Source organism: Podarcis tiliguerta (genome assembly GCF_965153285.1).
Source record: "Podarcis tiliguerta genome assembly, chromosome: 2".
Classification (NCBI taxonomy): domain Eukaryota; kingdom Metazoa; phylum Chordata; class Lepidosauria; order Squamata; family Lacertidae; genus Podarcis; species Podarcis tiliguerta.
In genome coordinates, this window is record NC_139535.1 from 47,551,608 (window position 1) to 47,572,625 (window position 21,018).

The following is a 21,018-nucleotide window of genomic DNA, read 5'->3' on the forward strand; positions in this document are numbered from 1 at the left end:
TCATCAGGCACAGAGCACCCTGTTTTTTGTTCTCTTAATTGCCCAGGAGGTTACCTCATCAGGAAGCTAACTTGGCTCAGGGGCGGATTTAGGGCTTTGTGAGTGGTGCACATGAGTAAAGCCCAGTAAACATGAGTAAAGCCCAGTAAACGAGTCACAGGGCTTTGCGGAGGAGGTGTGAGTATCCTAGAGTCCTCCTGGCTCCTTCCCAAAGCCTAGTTACTGCTTTCTCAGCTTTAGGAAGGATGTAGGAGGGCTCTAGGACCCTGCCAGAGCCTTGGGTCTTCTTCCCAAAGCCGGGCACCTCCTTACCCACCTTTGGGAAGGCAGCACGAGGGCTGGGGTTGGGAGCACACCAAATTTTGGCCTTGCACAGGGCACATAACACCAAAGTCCACCACTGCCGGGCTTGATTAGCTTTTAACACTTGCTAGGATTATATGGGTCTCACACCCACAGACTCGTAATAATATATTATAAAACAAGGATGGAAGGCACTTGAAGGTCAGCTGAACTGAGACAGGATACATTCTACTAAAATACATTTCATAAATTAGTGCATGTTGTTTTGGTTATAGGGGTCACACTGTATATTTAAAATGTCAGTGCTTAATGGCATGAGTGCCACTCCATGTGAGGAACTGAACGGATGTTTGACTTTTTATATATTTATTTTATCTACTCTGCTACCTCATCCTACAAGCCATCTTAAGACTGTGACCAGCTGCTTCACCCATTTCTGGAGAACCTGAAAGGTTGCTCACTATTTTGTGACTTTGGGGTTAGTTTGAATAGAAGTATTGCTCATCTCTGGACTTCTGGATTTTTCATATGCACTGGACAGGGAACTGTTGAGCTTGATCCTGAATTTTCCCACCCCCTGCAGACCAATTTTGACAGGTGGGTGGAACTTGTTACCTGACAATCAATCACCTGACATCATAATGTTGTCAGGTGACAAACACAGCAACCTCCTTGGAAGATGCACTTTCAGCACCAGTAAGCTTTAAGCTCACCCTATTTGTTCCTTGGTAGCTGTGTCTATACCGGCACTAGAATTGATGTCACAATTGTGTCAGCAGTGAGTCAGGTGGTGATGTGGTTTTAGAGGGTATGACCTTTTGGGCCAAACTGGGACTCATTAGACCCCAAGGCCACGTGGTCCCTACCAGTGTTATGAACTAGTGTAACCTTGTTTGCTTATTGTGTGGTAATTTCTTGAAACTGAATTATATATGACTAGAATTTTCCATTGTTTGTATTGAAACAGATAAGTATTGACTGTCTTTCATGTCTGCCACAATGCGAAGTAAAAGCATAAACAAAGTGTTTTTGGTTTTTTTAAAATAATGCCCAGGGAATCCTTCAAAATGTTCAGAACATCTCCATTAAGTGGAGAATGAAGCTGGCAGTATGTGGTGAGGGCACTGGGAGTATGTGGTGAGGAACAGTGAACACCTCTAGTTCTGTACACTGAACCCTTCAGTTCTGGCCTTGCTCACAGGGCACTGGGATAGATGATCCACTGGGCTGACCCTGTGTGGCTGTTCCTACCTTCTAATCTTCCTCACTACAGAGTTAAATAGAAACTGACTGGATGTCAGATCCTATAAGAAACGAAAAGGATGACATTTGTATGCATTTGTGAGATAATAAGCTTTTATGTAAGTCTATCAATGGATAGCCAAATATTTTGCTTCTAGGACTCTTTTGCCACTGAAATTCTTGGTTGTTAGCATAATGAACTGTACATCAAATATAATCTGTAATGTATGAGCAGCACTTCTTGCTTTATCAAAACCACTTAACCAGAGTTCAGAACCAACACATTTTTATATACATTTTTTTAAAAAAGAATATCAGTTGTAAACTTAAAATATTAGATGTCCGTAAAGCTAATTTTTAAAAAAAGATATTTCCTGGGATTGGATCAGAGGGCATTAGATCTAGTTCACAAAGTTATCCAACATGTATGTTGTCTAGATTTCTATTTTTAAGCTAAACCTGTGCTATGGAATTTAATGTAGACCTTTGTTCTAAGCAGGTTCTTAAGTTATGCTTTTAGTGCCAGTCTGTTTGTGTAGCTTGATGGCAACAATAATATTCTGTAGAATCACAATTAGAATTTTCGAAGCGATTTTACAAGTCTGCACAGGGACATGCGGCCCTTCAGGTAACCTGGGCCCAAGTTCTTCAGGGCTTCATAAGATCTTGAACATGACCTTATAGCTGATCAGCAGGCAGAGCAGTTCCCTGAGCACAGGTGTAATATGTGCACATCCAGATGCTCAACTCGTTAACCTGGCTACAGCATTTTGCAGTAGCTGCTTCTAGATCAATCCGAAATGAACCCCTACATGGAGTGCAATACAGTATTTCATGAGCCAGGAGTCAGCTTTGCCTGCTGAACAGCAACCTGAAGGGGGAGAAGGTGGAGTGACTCCACCTGCAGCTCAGCAGCCTTCAAGGACACAGAGAAGATGCTGATGAGAACCAGCTGGCTTCAGCCTTCTTAAGCAGAGCTTCCAGCAGCAGTGAGATGCTGGTAACAACACTTGCACTTCCTGGTCCTACCTTGCTACTTCCTGCTTGAGCCTTGACTCTATGATCATCAGATTCCCTGACCCCTGGACTCCTTTGGATACTGACCTCAGAGACTCTTCTGGTTGGCTGGCCTCCCACTCCACTGAGCCTTGCATGTTGCTACTCAGCAATGAGACTACAACACAGTAGTCCATTTGTGAGGTTACCAATGCATGAATCACAGTGGCTAAGCTATTACACAGGAAAAGATGTAGTTGATGTACCAACCTAAGCCTCCGGGTACAGAGGTGGGTCTGGGAACACCCCCAAAGTACACACACACAGTTTCTTCAGAAGGAATGAAACCCCACTCAGACTGGTGAACTTCCCAACTTCTGAGTCTGGAGACCGCTCACCCACAAAGTCTGTTGTATCAGTGTTCAGGCTTGGTTTGTTGGCCCTAATCCAGTCCTCCAAATATATGTATCTTTTTATTGAAGAACTTCATTACGTAAATTTCAAATGATAACTGTGCCTAGGTTCATGAAGTGCAAGTTAGGTAGGTTTTCATTAAGGCTCAACCTGAACTAAATTGCTCCCCTTTAGTTATCCTGCAAGTGCAATGGGTTGTTCTTAAAGCACAAGTTTGTTCCTTGATTCGTTTTTTTAAAACTCACTTTAAAAATGTAAACCTATATCTGCAGCAGGGGTCCCCTCTTATGGACAAAGTGGGGTGTAGCCCTGCCAGGATTCTTAACTTCCAAAACAGCCAAAGCTGTGTGCTTGGTTCAGTCTTTCTCCTGTGACCCACAAACATATCAATCAATTTTAGTGGCTGAGATCCTTTCTAGATCTCTGCTTAAAGGTAAAAGGACCCCTGACCATTAGGTCCAGTTGCGACCGACTCTGGGGTTGCGGCGCTCATCTCGCTTTATTGGCCGAGGGAGCCAGCATACAGCTTCCGGGTCATGTGTGACTAAGCCGCTTCTGGCAAACCAGAGCAGTGCATGGAAATGCCATTTACCTTCCCTCCGGAGTGGTACCTATTTATCTACTTGCACTTTGACGTGCTTTCAAACTGCTAGGTTGGCAGGAGCAGGGACCGAGCAACGAGAGCTCTTCGGGGATTCGAACCGCTGACCTTCTGATCGGCAAGTCCTAAGCTCTGTGGTTTAACCCACAGCGCCACCCATGTCCCAGATCTCTGCTTAGCCAATCATAAAAATCACTAGCAGGACTAAAACAGGAGAGCCCTCAAAAGCAATAAAAGAAAAATGGCAGGGCAGGCCTATGGTCCCCCATCCTAAGCCAATGAAAACAACACATTATTTGTTTCTGAGTCTGGTTTTTTTTGAGGGGTGTGTGTGTATGTATGTTTGTGCATGTAAAAAAGGGAGGGAGGGAGAAGTTTATTCTGTATCTTTTTTTGACCACAAGGCAAGAGGGTGAGAGAAAAGCTCTATGCAGTTTTCCTTGGTTGAAGGGGTACAAAAGTAACATAATTGTGCTATAAACCTCCTCTCTGGAAACAACCTTCGTTACATTTGAGTTAGTTTACCAGTACATTACTGATTTCTGCTTTGATGGTGCCACAAATATCAGCAGACAAAATGAAGCTAAAGAAGGAGAAGAAGAAGTTAGACCCAAGTATATATGAAAGCATCCTTTGGAGAAGCAGTTGACTGTAATACAGTACATACATTTTAAATTTTTTAAAAAATAATCTTATCAACAATTGTGGCCATCTTTTGATAGCCAAAATGACTTAGGTCTGCTGACTTTTAATGATTTCCCCCCACTGTTTATCTACATTGACAAGAACAGTCAACAAAATGACGTGGGAAATTATTACATTTTCATTATCAAGAATGAAATATCCTTTATTCACAGAAAAGCTTTTTTTAAAGAAAAAACTATTTTTGTTTTAAAATGAAAAAACAAACAAAATCAGCTCAGCTGTAGAATTTGGTACTGATCCAAGTACTTTAATAAGGCCACAAATCATTTTGACAAATAGCCAGAAATAAAGTAATCTTCTAGAAGACGAGAGACAGACATCATAATATCTGACAATGTCTGCCTAGCGATGCTTCTAAGGTACTGACAGGAGCATCAGGAGAGGAAAAGCAGGCACTTATTTGTCGACTTCAAATGACTTCAAATTCACAAATAATTTCTTTTCTAAGCATGACAAGCTCAAAAATTGCCTATCTTCTTTCCAATATCATTCATCTGGAGAAAACCTGGAAAGTATGAAACGGACATTTCAGATTCTCAGTTTTATATCTTTAGGGGGAGAAAAAAAAATAAACTCTGTATTGAAAACAACAGGAGAAGGCAAAGAAGAGACCAAAGTACCCAAAACTAGCAACCTGGTAAAAAATAATCCTGCATTAATTTAACCATCTCATTATCTGTCAATTAATGAGAAAAGAAATTGCATTCAGACATTATCAAAAGGGGAAGGGTGAATGAGCAACGTTCTCCTGGGTGTGGCGCAGGCCTGCTGACGTGCTTACCTCACTTTCAAAGTGACCCAAGAGGTTTTGTTTTTCATCACGCAAATCATCACTCCAGTGGTCTGCACTCTGTTTCCTCAAAACCACATGTCCTACACTGGGCTTTACTGTAAACATGCAAGTTGGTGTAAGCATGATGTGTGTGGCGCTGTGGTCTAAACCACTAAGCCTCTTGGGCTTGCTGATCAGTGGTTTGAATCCCCACGACAGAGTGAGCTCCCATTGCTCGGTCCCTGCTCCTGCCAACCTAGCAGTTTGAAAGCACGCCAGTGCAAGTAGATAAATAGGTACTGCTGTGGCAGGATGGTAAACAGCATTTCCGTGCGCTCTGGTTTCTGTCACAGTGTTTCGTTGCTCCAGAAGTGGTTTAGTCATGCTGGCCACATGACCTGGAAAGCTGTCTGTGGACAAATGCTGGCTCCCTTGGCCTGAAAGCAAGATGAGCGGCGCAACCCCATAGTAGTCTTTGACTGAATTTAACCGTCCAGGGGTCCTTTACCTTTACCATGCAAGTTGAGAGATCACTTACTGAGCAGCTGACAGGCTCATTTTGCTTTCTGCTTTTAAATAAATCTTTGCAGAAAGGTTTTTTGCAGGTAAAAGGAAGGCCTTTCCTTCAAACAAAATCAGTGAGCACACTTATGTCAGGTAGTTGGTAGACAGCCTCCCAGTTTCCCAGGATTTAACAAAATTCCAGGGAAGATTTCATTAGGTAACTCCTACCATGGGCTTTTCTGGACCAGGAAGCATGGGCAGCAGGGGAGGCTGCAGAGCACTGGAGAAAGATACACACACAGAGGGAGAAAGAAAGAGATTGGTCTCCTTGCAACAGTAAAGTAAGTCAAAACCACTCGTATCCACTGAAATTCTAAACAAACAAACGAAACAACAACTCTAAAGCAGCTCGCTAATGAGACAGAAAAAATGCAAAACTCTTTCACGAGGGAAGAAAACTTTTGTGAAATGACATGGTATATTTTTGTAGAGTGCTACAAAGAACTGCTTATTCAACAATGATTTCAGGTCTAATTGAATCTAAATTACCCATGTATGTTTAGGGCCCAAAGATCCACAATCCAAAACCCACAACAAATGGGTGAGGCTACAATCATATGCACGTATATGGTGGGAGTAAACCCAACTGAACTGAATAGAGCTTATTTTGCAGCAGAGGAGTATAAGATTGCATGTGATTCCAGCTTCAGGGAAGATGGGATGACAAAGCAGGCCAGCAGGATGAGTGAAATTCACAGCTGGGTTGCCAGACCTCTAGGGCTGACCTGAAGTCTCCTGGTTTGCTTGCCCTCCCCCTTTCCCAGTGGCAGAGGGAGGGTTTGAATCTTCATATTTATTTCTTATGGAGACAATGCATGCAGCTTGCAAACTTTGGCCAGCAAAAACTGGATGCATATTGCACAGACTCGGGGAGAGGCGGTTCTTCCCTCTTCCCATCTCTCAGTTAATGCCTCCCAATTAACCTCCTTCTCCAGGGCTCAGTGGTGACAGGGAGCTCAGTGAAAAATAATCAGGGCCTGCCCCTAGGTGTCAAGTTTGGGTCTTGAAATCTCAGGATCTGGGAGGTTCCTGACTTGGAAACCCTAATCACGGCAAGGTTCAAAGTCCCCCTCCCCCTCCCCAAATATTCAATTGCAAAGCAAAACAACTGTGTATTTTAAGAGAGTTGTGGATTCTTTGTTTCTTTGTTTATATCTCACACTAGTTAGGCATGTAAAATCGCATCGGTCACATAGGTTGGGGGGAAACCTGTAACTGTATTATGGGGTGCACAAGGGGCACACAGTGGGAGAAGAGGGAGAAACATTTTGTTCTGAGAGCAAACCTCATTCCCTACTTGCAAAGCACTCCATAGCACTCTTAGCAGTATATTGAATTCTACCCATATTTCTCCATAAATTAGATTGACCAAGGCATGCCCTAACACTTTGATCACAATGACTTCTCTTAGAATTAAATGGATTCCAATGAAGTTTTCTTTCACCTAATGCATTTGGAATTAGGTATTATTGATAATTTAACTAGCTTTAGGATTTGCCTCAGAGATACCTGGATAAAAAGGTCTGTGCCTTTCTGATGATGATGATTTATTAAATTCGTATAATGCCCTATACCCATAGATTTCAGGGCGGTTCCTAAATGTTCATTTTGTATTGTTGTTAAACCTATTTTCAGTTATTTTCTATACTAAAACTACTTTTAGCTGTTTTAATTATGTTTGTAAATCACCTTGACAAACACTTAAAAGATGATTCATAGATAAATAAAAATAACAGATAGGAAAGATGTCTTTTGAGAGCCAAAATAAGTTTTCAGTAGCAATGTGCAGTGTTTGCAGAAAAGTTTGCAGAACCTTTGACAAGAACTTTCTCAAAACCCTGCTATTTAGATACCACCCTCGTTTTTTGGGAAATAGAATCTAGTTAATTGAAGAGCATTGGCAAATGAGAGCTCTGCAAAGTAAGAAATTGAAAACTAGAAAATAGATATTGTTGGCTTTTATGCTGTCACCTTAATTTCTGTGGAACAAAATCTAAAAGCTTGTCTAGAATGTGAATGACACGACTGGATGCTGTGGTTCACCAAAAGTAATGCTTTCAGTCTTTAAAAAGCATTAACAGTTAATGATTTCTAATTAAAGTTTCTGTAGCAATTACATCGTTGGCTTCTTTTCAGTTATTGAAACAGAATCCCCGTTTCCCTCTTTCATGCGGTTGACATAATTTTGGCACGCAGGTGTAAGGCTGGAACATTGTAACAGAATATTATAGAAGCAGAGAGAGCATTAGTAGTTTACGAAATGACTCACCGTGTAACCTTAAAATATAGTACAACCTGAGATTTATGCAATGAAAATAATTCTTGGTGAAAATAAGCAGTGTCATTTTTCTTTAAAACCATCTCAAAGCAGTTTGTTCAATTTTTTTTAAAAGTCAATTGTAATTTGAAGACTTATTGATTTGGCATTTACCACACCTGTACACAATACAAAAAGTGGCCTACTGAAGCGCTGCAAATGTTCCTTCTTATGCTTTAGTGGGGGTTTTGTTCCTTTCAAATAGGAGACTTTTTATGCTGTAATACAAGACCAAACACCATGACAGGGAAGGAGTTGGAAGAGTTGTAGACTTTGTTGGTAAGGTTTGTGGCGTTTATCAGTAAGCTAGCAAAGTCCCCACAAAGTATGAGGGACTATATTTATATTCAACTCTTGGCTGCCATTGACGTTGACCTGGAAGGGACTCAAGAGCAAACAGGTGGTGGTGGTGGTGGTGGTGAGGAGACAGGTCTAAAATAAGCTACAGATAGGAAAAACATATCCTTTGTGGACTCTTCCCCCCTCCCCGCTACAGAAGAACATACATGATAAATTTTGACCCAGATTTTCTTTTTGTGTCTGTGCCCTCCTCCCAAACTTTTGAAGAATTCTGTCTCTCTCCCCAGAAAATATTCTGTGAAATCTCTCCCACAGTTCCCAATAATCTGAAATTTTCCATATTTCAACTAGCTTTGAGTGGGCTTTGATTCTTATCAAACTGAAAATAAATGTAAAGCAATGTTTTAGAATTCTAGAAAGTTAAAAGAGGAACAACTTGTACAAAATGAAACCGTAAATATTCTTTAAATCAACCAAAAAGAAAGGGCTTTTAAAGGATACCAAAATAAGGAATGTGGTCATTAGAGCTGGCTACTCTTTATGACTATTTTCTTGCAATTTAAACCCTGCGGGATAAATTACCATCATCACTCAAAGCACTGAGAATGGTCTTGTGGATAGGATTTAGACATGGGAGTTTTGAGCCCACACATCTTTCTTAAACAGTCATCCACTTGCCTAGTGGCATTTTAGTCCATGTCCCTTTCCCCCACCAGTACAACAAAAAGGGGATAGGTGGCACCAGTTATTGAATATTTGTAGTCAACTGTGTTTTAACATGCTTATGTACTTTCATTGTTGTATATTTACTTTGGTTTCAATTCACTTTGGGACTTTTTGTAGTGGGAAGTGATGTGTGTGTGTGTGTGTGTGTGTGAGAGAGAGAGAGAGAGAGAGAGAGAGAGAGAGATAAACCCAAACTTAGTGATTTGTCACATGGTGTTGCTGTGATGATAACTAACATAAATGCAGAAAGCACTCCATCAGATTCACAGTAATAATCATTACTAAAATACATAATAATATCCTCCCACACAGTGTAACTCATAGGTGCCAACTCCCTGGGGCCCTGGGTGCCTGAGCACCCACAAAATTCCCCATGAAGGGGCCAGGCACCCACAAATTTTGGTGCCAGGGCCATGCACGCTGCATGGAGCCCATGGCCCCAGTTGTCTGAATCTTGCTTATCTCACATTTTTGGTCATCCAGATAAACTATGTCCCAATTCCTACCCCCCTCCTTCCCCGCCATCCATATTGTTACTTTATACGGAAACAACATAAGGATTGTTGAATGTTTTCTACATTTTCCATACCATTTGTGTATATGACGCTGATATGCATTACCCAAATGTTTCCGAAGACATTAGAAGAGTATTGTGTGGAAATAAAGACGCCTAAGATTCCTAAAAACAGAGTTCCTTGGCCAGAATATTGAGGCTTCCAGTCATACATTGTGCTGTGAAGCAATAAATTGGAGACTTCAGAGCTCAGCTAGCTAGTGAAGCATACCTAATACTACTGCCATTCCTGCAAGGTGATTCTGGCATGCTATTACAGACCATGAATGCCAACAGAAAGTGGAATTCAAAGCTCGGGCCTTTACATTACTATCACTTAGATTACTATTATAGACTCAACCTTTCTATCTGGAAACCCTTTTTAAAAAAAATGGGTGATGGAGTGGATATTATTATTATTATTATTATTATTATTATTATTATTTATTGAGTTTATATGCCACCCTATACCCAGGGGTCACAGAATAAAATTAACATAAAACCTCAAAATACCTAATAAAAATAAAACAATAACCCAATACTCTTTTCCAGAGTGCTGGAATTGATTAAAGAATTCGGAGAAGTGGCAGGCTTTAAGCTGAATATAACAAAAACAAAAATGCTTGTTAAAAATGTAACCACAGAAGAAAAGGACGATTTAGAAAAAACATTGGGCCTGAAAATCTCCTCAAAAGCGAAATACCTGGGTATTTGGATCACCCCCAAGAACATAAATTTATTCCAGGATAATTACACCAAAACTTGGTTAGAGATTAGAAAAAACTTTGTAACCTGGAGTAAACTAAAATTAACATTTCTGGGTAGGATTTCCATTATAAAGATGAATGTGCTTCCAAAATTAATCTTTTTATTTCAAATGATTCCAATACTGGGCGAAGCAGGTTGTCTCAAGATATGGCAAAGAGAAATTTCCAAATTCCTGTGGGAAGGGAAGAAACCTAGGATTAAACACCTGATCTTAATAGACATAAAAGAGAGAGGAGGCTTTTCCCTACCCGACCTAAAACTTTATTACGAGGCAGCCTGTTTCACCTGGATAAAAGATTGGTGCACGTTGCAGGATTCGGACCTCTTGGACCTGGAAGGTTTTGACAACCGTTGGGGATGGCACGCCTACCTAATATATGGAAAAGCGAAAATTCATAAAAACTTTACCAACCATATAATAAGAAAATCACTCTTTGCTGTTTGGGAAAAATATAAAGACCTGATGGAGCCTAAAATCCCATGGTGGACTTCTCCAGTAGAAGCCATAGCAGTAAAACGAAAAAATACTCAGGAAAGCTGGCCAACATATAAAATACTTCTAAAAAATGAAGATAACCAAATAAAATTAAAAAACTTTGAGGAAATAAGAGACCACATTTCAGACTGGTTCCAATACCATCAGTTATTTGAAAAATTTAAATCTGACAAACAAAAGGGGTTCTCAACAGAAATTTCCCGATTTGAATCTGATCTTGTAAATTCTAAAAGAAAAACCCTTTCCAAAACTTACCGACTCCTCCTTGACTGGATGGTCAAGGAGGAGGAGGAAACAGTGGCAATGGTGAGGTGGTCCCAGGATTTTGGCCACTCAATAACCATGGCCCAATGGGAAAATTTATGGAAGATCAATTGGAAATTCACAAATTGTTACACGATTAGAGAGAACTTTCAAAAAATGCAACATCGATGGTATCTAACACCATGGAAGCTTTCAAAAATGTACAAGAATGTATCAAGTAACTGTTGGAGATGCGGAGACTCAGGAACATTCTTCCATATGTGGTGGATATGTAGGAAAATACAGGCATTCTGGGAGAGTATACATGCAGAGCTGCAAAAAATGCTAAAGATCTCTTTCAATAAAAAACCAGAGGCCTACCTCCTAGGAATAACAGATTTGGATATTCCACAAAAGAGGAAGGGTATCTTTTTATATGCCACGGCGGCAGCAAGAGTTTTGATCGCAGCAAAATGGAAGAGTAATGAAATCCCCTCTATTCAAGATTGGATCCAAAAGCTGACAGAATATGCTGAATTAGATGGTTTATCAGAAAAAATAAAGAATAAATCAAAACAGGAATTTGTTTCTAAATGGGAGGTTTTCAAAGAATATTTGAAAAATAAATATAGTAGTTTAAATTCTGTTGCAGCATTCGAGGAACTTCAGTAATGGTAGTAAGGTAGATATAAGAAATTAGATTTAATGAGAATAAGTTTAATTATAAGAAAAAATGTGTATGGGCAATAAGTAATATGAATTTGAAGTATGGAATGGACGGGAGGTCGGGTCTTTAGTGTTAAGACCAATAGATGTTTTACTGTCTGCTAGGAGTATTGTGTGTCTATGGTTGTTTTTGTGATTAGTGTATGGTTTGGTATTCGTGTTTGGTGTTTGTTTGTTTGTCTTTCTTGTTGTATAAATAAAAAACTAAAAAAAAAACAAAAAAAAAACAAAAAAAAAACAATAACCCAATAACCCCCCAAAAAAAACACATTTTAAAAGGGCATAGTATGTCATTCAAATCAACCTAAGGTCTGGTTGAAAAGGAAAAGGTGTATAATGAAGGCGCCAGGCGAACTGCCCTGGGGAGAGCATTCCATAGATGGGGAGCCACTGCAGAGAAGGCCCGTTCTCGTGTTGCCCCCCCCCCAAATATGGAAGAATTTTTCAGTACACCCTGTTTTTAATAGTATATAGGTCATTATTCACCAAATCCCCTTAACCTTTGCTTCGATTGGGGATGGCAAGCTCACCTACCTATTCTGGACCATTCCAACCTCCTGAGCCATCTGACTGTGAGGTCACTTGGAATCCTTGGAGAAATCTTGGAATTTTGGATCCCCACAGATATGTAGCACTAGTAGGAGCACTTTTAGACAGAAGGTGGGTATAGAGTGCTCTCACTCTGCTTCTTTTTACACTAGTTATATTTTTTAATGCTGTGAAAGCAGTGTCAGGGCAGGACTTTGGGGCAGAAGCCAAGAGCTCCACTCAGCAGAAGGAGCAGGAGTACCCCTGTCCCCGATGGGCCTGGCTTACCTCATTTTGAAGTGAAGCAGCGCAAAGAGCAATTGCTCTTTGGCAATGCGATGTGTATTATTGGTTGTGTTGTCTTCCTTAGAACTCTGTTTTCAATTGTTTTCGGTATGTTCTACAGAGTATACTAGATATAGGAAAACAGACTTTACAAAAGCAGCATAAGTCTCCAGTGGTCTCGGCTTCTTCGGGAAAAAAATGAAGGCTGCAACCCAATATTCTAATAGAGAGTAAGCCACATTGGATGCAGTGAGACTTCTAAATAAGATTGCACTGTAAAACCTGTACCACTCAGGACAGTGGGGAGAGTGAAACACTACCATACAAGTGTATCAGATTTGGCTGGTAGAATCCCAGTGGTCCTGCTGTAGTGTTGCTTTACCATATAAACTTTGCTTGTATTTATTAAGTGGGTTTTCATCATGGCAGTTGTGTGTACAGGCTTTTTATTAAGTGCTAACCTAAAACACCTGGCTTAAAAAAAACCTTTTGCAAGGTATTTGCCAAATATGTGTTTTGAAACTTAGGTCACTTAACATGCCTACCCATTTTCTAAAAAGAGATTACCTTTCAAGTAAATACAAAACAAGTATACATCTGACAGATTCTATGTTGTGTTCTTCAGAGGCCCAAGGACTTCAAAAAGGGAATGTTACTTTCCATTTTTTTCTACAGGAACCACTACCTCCTTCCCTAGCAATCAAATAAGAAGAATATGGTAGGGAGGGCTGGCAACACAACACAGGGAGATGTGACTTGATTTGAAATGGAATCACATTTATCTCCCTCTAATTTGCAAACTTACAAATGACCACAGTTACAGCAGTAGTGTTTCCCTCCTGCCCTAATATGTTGTTGGTATGCACCAAGTAAGAACACAAATAGTTGCCCACACAGTTAATTTTTTACGAATAATAAATATTTAAATTGATTCCTAGCCCTGCCCTGTCATCATCACACCTAAAGTATATGAACCTTGTCTAGTCAGGTTAGATACCTGAGTCCAGCTGCCCATGGGATAACATCACAGAATTGAGAAGTTCTGAAGTACCGGGTCCACAATTAGTATCCTTATAAAACTTCTTTCAAATTTTATGGAGGTAACAAAATGAAATTCACAATTACAGAAGCTAAACAGGACAGGTGCAATTCTACATTTTAGACTTCAAATATGACATGTAATCAGAATTGACAAGGAAGGATAGATATGTTTATCATGCCATTTGAAACAGGAAAAACTCCAGTATTAAAAAATAATAAGGTGTAATAGAGTTGTCCCCAGAAAAACTGTGCGTTTACTGAATGCTTTATAAATATATACATTTTTAAAGATGGGCTCTCCCCCAGTTTTATTTCTTATCAAGAGGAGCAGACTTGATTGAAAAGGTTATTCATATAATGTGGAAGTGGCTTACCAAAAGAAAAAGAATGGGGGGCGGGGCGGGAATACAACCCTCAGCAAAATGCATACAATGAGTTATCCAAGCTCACCAGTCCCTGGATGATAAGGGTGATGTGAATGTTGCAAGCAAGAATACAAACTATTGAGAATGTGCAATGAAGCAGGCTGCTCTTGGACCTGATTGATAGCTTACATCCACTTGCTGGATTCACAGCATCTGCAGGTAAGATTTCATGCTCCATTAACTAATTCTGAGCATGCTGTGTCCCATTTTGCCAGGAACAATTAGGGATGGGCAAGCCCAGCTCAGACAAAATAAGACAAGAAGGACGCCAAACAACCATTCTGTTTTCCAAACTAGCTTGATATTCTGGAGATTTGAAAAGCTATTTGGAGATCCCAAAGATCAGCAGAAAAAGACTAAGCCATTTAAATGCTGCATAACATTTTGCACAAGGACGCATTGATTTGCTGCTGAGCATATACACTCACGAGGAAACCATAACCAATGCTGATTTCTAATGTATGTCCCTTATATGATACATGCACTTTCATGTAACTCAATGCAATTTCATCAAATTCAGAGTTTACCTTTTTAAGTTGGCACTTAAGATATCTTGGGTATATGCTTACAACCATTCAGCTAAAATAATGAGTGCAAATACAAAGCCTTTTTCCTGGGCGATAAATGCCAGCCTGCCATGCCATTGTATGTCTCACCTTGTATTTCTGAAATGATGCAATGTATTGGTAATGCATGGCCCTATATGTTTAGGAAAGAGATGGGGGAAATTTCATGCAGGTGGTGAGTTACTTGTTTTGTTTTATGGTCTTCTGATGTCATATATGCATATGTTGCTGATGGAACTGCAGTGCTTCCCCACTACCACCCTCAGGGCACATCTCAGAAAAGCATGATATTCTCTTAGAGGAAAGCTGCTGGCACTAGGATAGTGGGCAGGGACAGACCTCTCTCTTCCTCCTGTATGCCTTTGCAGCTCCCACCAGTTAACAGGAAACAGGGGTGTCAGTTTTTGTTTGTTTTATGTGAAGGGTGGTGTTTTGTTTTATGTATTGATGTGTTAAATTTTGATGGTCGTTGCTTTTAACCATTTTGTAGGTTTTTAAACTTGATGCATAATTTATTTATTTATTAAATTATTTTCTTGTTACAAAATTGTGCACACATAAGTTTTTAAAAATGACATGACTAACAAAATTGGCGGGAGGTATTATTATTACATATTATTTAACGGGACATAATAATGAAATGATTACAGTAAATCACTAAAATGAGTTCCTCAATAAATAAAAAGTCTACACCTTTTCCTTAATAAAGCACTAGAGCTCCGGTGTTTTTGACATCCTTCTTTGGTATCTCTGCATACAACCACTTCAATAAGCCCTCCTTTCGACATGCAGTCCAGAACAAAGAACTATAATTTAATTCCAAGCGGACTGTGTTGTTATTTTCAGCCATCCTACCAGGACATTCTGGATGTAAAAAACCTGAGGTCATTAAGAATAGCAATAATACTGCATTGTGGGGATTTTTACATTGAAATACTGATATCAGGGTGAAAGCTGTGACTTACTATCATCATTACACTGAAATACACGCATGCTTTGATACTGCAGTAGCATCCAATCATACATATTGGCCAGTTACTTGTAGGTCTTTGGATAACAAGTGTCTAATAAGTCATCATCATCATCATCATCATCATTGGAGTAGGTGGTAAATGTCTTGTTCAAAGTTATGACCCAAGGGATTGGGAACACATGTTCCATGTAAACATTTCAAATCATTTGCAGAACTCAAAAAGCATTGTGTGGATTTAATGCGGAACATTGTAGCAGATGAACTGGGAGAGGGGTGGCATTTCTCTTTGTATAACCTGCTTTTTGAACTTGGAGGTAATACTGTATCTCAAAGGGGAAACACAAAAAATAGCAATAAAAGTGTTGAATGGCAGCCAACATCTGACTCCCTTTTTATGATACTCAAAAACCAATAATACAATCAAGCTCCTAATCAAGGAAGCAATCAGAAGCTCTAGAACAGTTACATAAAACAAATAATCAAGAGAGCTGTTTATAATCACACTTTAAAACACAGTGAATGGAAACTCGTTGAACAGGAACTGGGAGAAACTGTGAAGGCTTTCAGTAGCTACTGAATTAAGATCGGACAAGCTAATGAAAGTCCTCAGGATACGAGTACCTCTGTGTCCCTGAAGCTTTTGGAACAATCTACAGTAGAAGACAAAGTTAGAAACTTTAGTAAAATTTGATATACTTTCTCTTAGGTACACTAATAATAGCTTCTTCTTTTTCTGATGTTCAGAAATGAACACTTTTGCTTATGAGGCAAAAATGGCAGGATCCTCGCACCAGAGCAGGGGTCCTCAAACTTTTTAAACGGGACCAGTTCACTGTCCCTCAGACATTGTTGGGGGTCAGACTATAGTTTGTAAAAAATATGAACGAATTCCTATGCACACTGCACATATTTTATTTGTGGTGCACAAAAAACAGGAAAAAGCAATACAATACAGTGGTGCCTCGCAAGACGAAAAGAATCCGTTCCGCGGGTCTTTTCGTCTTGCGGTTTTTTCGTCCTGCGAATCAAGCCCATTGACGGAGTAGCGCTATTAGCGCTATTGACATTTTAAGGGCTAAAAACGGCTTTTTAAGGCTTGGGGGATTAGCAATTCAGAAAAAGGGGTTTTGGAGTGAACCCCCCCCCCCGAAAATTTTCGTCATTTTTCGTCTTGCAAAGCAAGCCCATAGGGAAATTCGTCTTGCGAAGCGCCTCTGCAGACGGAAAACCCTTTCGTCTTGTGGGTTTTCCGTCTTGCGAGGCATTCGTCTTGCGGGGCACCACTGTATTTAAAATGAAGAATGATTTAAATCAACATAAACTTATAAGTATTTCAATGGGAAGTATAGCCCTGCTTTTAGCTATTGAGATGGACAATATCTGGTTCCATGTTTGTCAAAGAGTCCTCCCCTGGTCTTACTCAGCTTCATGAAGAAGGGGGAAATACCTCACAATCTGAGGAGACAATTGTCTATGTTGAGTATAACCTTGTTTGATTTCTTGTGATGTTCAGTTTTCTTGTTTGCTACTTCACAAAATACTAATAAATCTCACCGTGGGTGGGGGGGGGGGAGAGAAATGAGAATGGTGCCTTGGCTGAGGTAAAAGTAAAAGCCGTCTCTCCCAGCGCAGGCTAGGCTAGGCCCGCCCTGGTTTCCCTCACCCCGGAGTGTGGCCACCACGAGCCCAGCCAAGCTCTCCTTTGAGGCGAAAGAAGGGGAAGATGAGTGTGTGTGTGTTTTTTTTAACCTCCCTTCCCTTCCCTCTCTGAATGGCAGCAAAAGGCTCCTCATGATGGCACCTGTGATGTCACTTACCAGCTTCTTCCGTCCTTTCCTTTCCGCTTCACTCGCTCGCGCCCCTCCCTCCTCTCCTCTCCTCCACGCTGCACAAGTAGCAATTGCCTCACATGGGCGACATCATGTTCCTGACGTCAGTTCCGGTCCCGGCAAGCAGTGGGGGGGGGGGAGATGGAAACACGTAGACCCGTTAGACAGCAGGCAGGCCGGGTTCAGGAACCTGGTGGGCCAGATGTGGCCCACACACTGTAGTTTGAGGACCCATGCACTAGAGGATCAGCAGCATTGGGCCAACCCCAAGTTTTGCAGAAGTATAAAACCCTAAGGTAGGAGGGGGCAGCCCTCTGAGGCCAGCCATGCTCAGTAGCCATGGAATGTTGACTGATTGTTGGCAGTGGAGGGGGGGGGGGATAGATTGGATTAAATATTATGGAATAGGGTTAGGGTCTGACTTGAATAGTGCAACACTTTGCTGAAGGTGTCTTTTTTGTTTGTTTATTAAATTTATAGACTGCCCTTCTTCCGAAGATCACAGGGAAATGAATAAATTTGCAGCTTTTGCCTTCAACAAACAGTACAATAAGAATTGAAAAATGATATGGTGTTTTGCTATTGTCAGCTTTCAACATCTTTGTAAAAAAATAAGCATGTGTCGCTGTGGAGTAAAGGCTTTTCAGTAGCTTAATGTCTGAATGAATTAAGCTTGAAAGTCTGAAAACACATCATTTATACTTGCTGTAAGCAAAAGAATAGCTTTGATAATGTCAGATCTTGTTAATTTTTTTTAATGTCCCTAATAGTGCACAGACCTTTCATTGGGTAGTTTGTTCCAGTAAAGTGAAGAGCAAATTCTGACTGATGCAGCCAGAATTTGAGCGTTGAGCAAACCTTGGGCATGAAACAACTAACGTGTGGCATTTTAAAGTCCCTTTTATTTTGGTGGGAAAGAGTTAAATGTGTGCCATGCGCCTGAATCAAGACCCAGATTTTGTTCAGCTGGTTGCTGGATTGCCATGGGATGCTGATGGGGAAAGAAACAGAAAGCTGGGGAGGGGGATGGAGTGAAGTGGCTGGAATCCTGAACAGAAACACTATATACAGCGGCATTCCCACTTATATTTGCTAATAGTGATCTTTATGGCACCATCATCATGCCAGCAATGAAAAACCCACAAATGTGCAGAAGTACGAAAAAATATTTAGTATATAATCCCCCCCAAAAAAAACAACAACTAAAGGGATGGGAGTTGGGGAAACCCATTTACAGCTGAATGAAGACTGCATTATGGGGCCAAAGAATGATGACTGAATGTTTGGGGAGCAGGGGGAGCCTGGCAATAGAAAACCAGGTCAGGATGGACTTCTTGAACAGAATCACTCTTCATGGTGCATCATTTCTTGCAACCCCCACTTGGGTTAACCAGATTCACTGAGACGTATTTATGTATATTGCAGTGGAGAAAGCATGCAGCAAGTTGAACCAGGAGAGCTTTGCCATGTCCCTTCCAATGAACAAGAGCTCAAGGCTTGTTTGAAATGAGGTCATATTCCTGATCATCTTGGCAAAGCATCTTTGAGAGACCTGTTCTCAATGAACCTTTCACACTGCTTTTAAATCCAACCGTAACACTACTCCTCACAATATCCGCTGGCAATGAATGCTAGAATAAACAAACCTCCTTCCTTTTATTTCCTTGAAATCTGCTGCCAGTCAATTTCATCCTCGCTTTTGTACTTTGGAGAAGAGTGAGTAATTGCTCTTTAGTCACTCTCATCACCCCTTTCCTTTTTGTGTAGGCAATGCTCACATCCTCATTTGAGGTACATTTCCAGGCAGTCACAGTGCTAGCTTGAGAAAAAGGCAATGAAACCAGCTGCCATGTTTTAGGTCGTATAGTGTGCATAACCACAGAAAATGGGGTGAAGGTAAACTCAAGCAAATTCTCTTCCTCCCCTGCATGTATGCACACCGTTCAAAGGAGGAAGCCTCACCATGACACTAGAACTTGTGGAAGCTGAATCTTGGAAGATTCGGGACAGATAAAAGAAAATACTTCTTAACGCAGCACATAGTTAAACTGGAACACGCCCCCCCCCCCCCGGAAGCAGTGATTGCCATCAAGTTGGATGGCTTTAAAAGAGAATAGGGCAAATTCATGGAGGAGAGGACTATTAATGGTTACTAGCCATGGTGGCTGTGCTCTGCCTCCATGGCTGGAGGCAGCAATGCTTCTGGATACCAGTTGCTAGAAACCACAAGAGGGGAGCGTGCTGTCGTGTTCAGGCCCTGCTTGTCTGTTCCCCACAGGCAACTGGGTGGACCCATTTTAAAGTGTTGTTGGGAACATGGTGGCATGGTCTAGTGGCCATAGGCCAGGGCACCGGGGGAGCTACTGCCTCACTCTATCCCCAGATCTCAGAGATATTCATCTCAATCATCCACAGTCTCACAGGATATGCACTGATTCTCAGGCTTTTGAGCTTTTGGATCTATAACCTATAACCTTTGCATTCCATGACATGGGCTCCTCAGGAAAGAACTAGTCAAGAATCAGCTTCGATATTAGATGAATAGCTAGCTCAGTTGTCTATATGTAAATAAATAGGGCAACTGGCTGCCTATCGAGCAGCCTTTTAACATTTATAAGGACAACTGATCGATTTATAATATACTGAGATGGCTTATTGATTTTTTTGAGATGAGCTTTGTAATAGGATCCATAACGTTTTCATCTTTGGGTCACTGACTGAACTGGAGGTCAGTCATGATCAAATGCTATCCTCTTAGGACTTTAAAGCACTGTAGCCAGAAAATACCCAGGACTGGAAGCATTGCTCCATAGGAAGCAGACCATAACTTGCAACTTTGACTTCATATGGAGTGCCAGCCAACCAGGTTGTGCTTGGATAAAGGCTTGGAAGTCTGGAATGGGTCATGCTTACAGTCAGCTTCATAAACTGTGAAAAAGAGTTGGTGGGTGCAAAGTTTTTGTGTGCAGGCTCTCTGGAAAACCAGGGGTCCCTAAAAAGGCTGGGTTTCTGCCCAAGCATGCACAGTCTGCATGTTTATATTTTGTACATGTGTAGGGTTATGACCAAAACGTAGGAGCATGACCAGTGGTCACCAGCTGGCTCAGTTTCTCTCCATCTTCTGTCTTCATTCCATGGAACATGGACATTGCTAAAGATGACGAATCAAGTGGGTGAAGAGATGAGTCTTGAAAAAAGAAATTAAGAAAGTAGCCATGGTTGGCATCTATGGTAAATGTGCGATCCTCCAAAGGCCTGACATCAGCATTTAGTTTACAGGGGCAATCTCTGGAGAGGATGTTTCCTTGCAGGACTCACTAAGGCAGATGCCTGGCCTGCCCACCCCCAGCACCTAGCACCCTGTCATGAACACATCTGCCCCAAACAGAGAAGCACAGCGTGAGTTGGGAAGCAGACAGCTGGAAACAGTCCTCCTCCTCCCCTCTCTGACACAGAATGGAATGTTGATAAGGAGTTAGCAGAGAGCGGGATGGAGAGACGCCAACTCACTCAAGAAGCACAGGCAGGCTCGGAAAGCAGGAGGGGTAGCATTTCCTCACTGGAAGAGGAGGCAATTAAGCCCCTGAGCCCAAGGAGCAGACATATGGGAAAGGTATTAGACAGGAAACAAACCCAGACACGTAA

General features: G+C 41.1%; 4 long non-coding RNA genes across 4 annotated transcripts in view; 2 read left to right on the plus strand and 2 right to left on the minus strand.

The window, feature by feature from the left end:
- The window catches only part of LOC310672292, a 47,788-nt gene extending 45,112 nt beyond the window's left edge, over positions 1 to 2,676 (minus strand). Inside the window, exon 1 of the long non-coding RNA XR_014508497.1 lies at positions 2,575 to 2,676. This is a non-coding gene — a long non-coding RNA (uncharacterized lncRNA). The remainder of the gene's footprint in view (positions 1 to 2,574) is intronic.
- A 1,811-nt stretch (positions 2,677 to 4,487) lies between these two features.
- On the minus strand, positions 4,488 to 12,348 carry LOC310672299. The gene is made up of 2 exons (XR_014508505.1): positions 12,261 to 12,348; positions 4,488 to 4,766 (listed from the first exon to the last, which is right to left on the minus strand). It is a non-coding gene; the product is annotated as an uncharacterized lncRNA (long non-coding RNA).
- On the plus strand, positions 12,346 to 19,032 carry LOC310672303. The gene is made up of 2 exons (XR_014508509.1): positions 12,346 to 12,386; positions 18,799 to 19,032. It is a non-coding gene; the product is annotated as an uncharacterized lncRNA (long non-coding RNA).
- LOC310672297 lies at positions 12,815 to 15,916 on the plus strand. Its single transcript, XR_014508503.1, has 2 exons — positions 12,815 to 13,604; positions 15,287 to 15,916. It is a non-coding gene; the product is annotated as an uncharacterized lncRNA (long non-coding RNA).
- Positions 19,033 to 21,018: the final 1,986 nt, after the last annotated feature.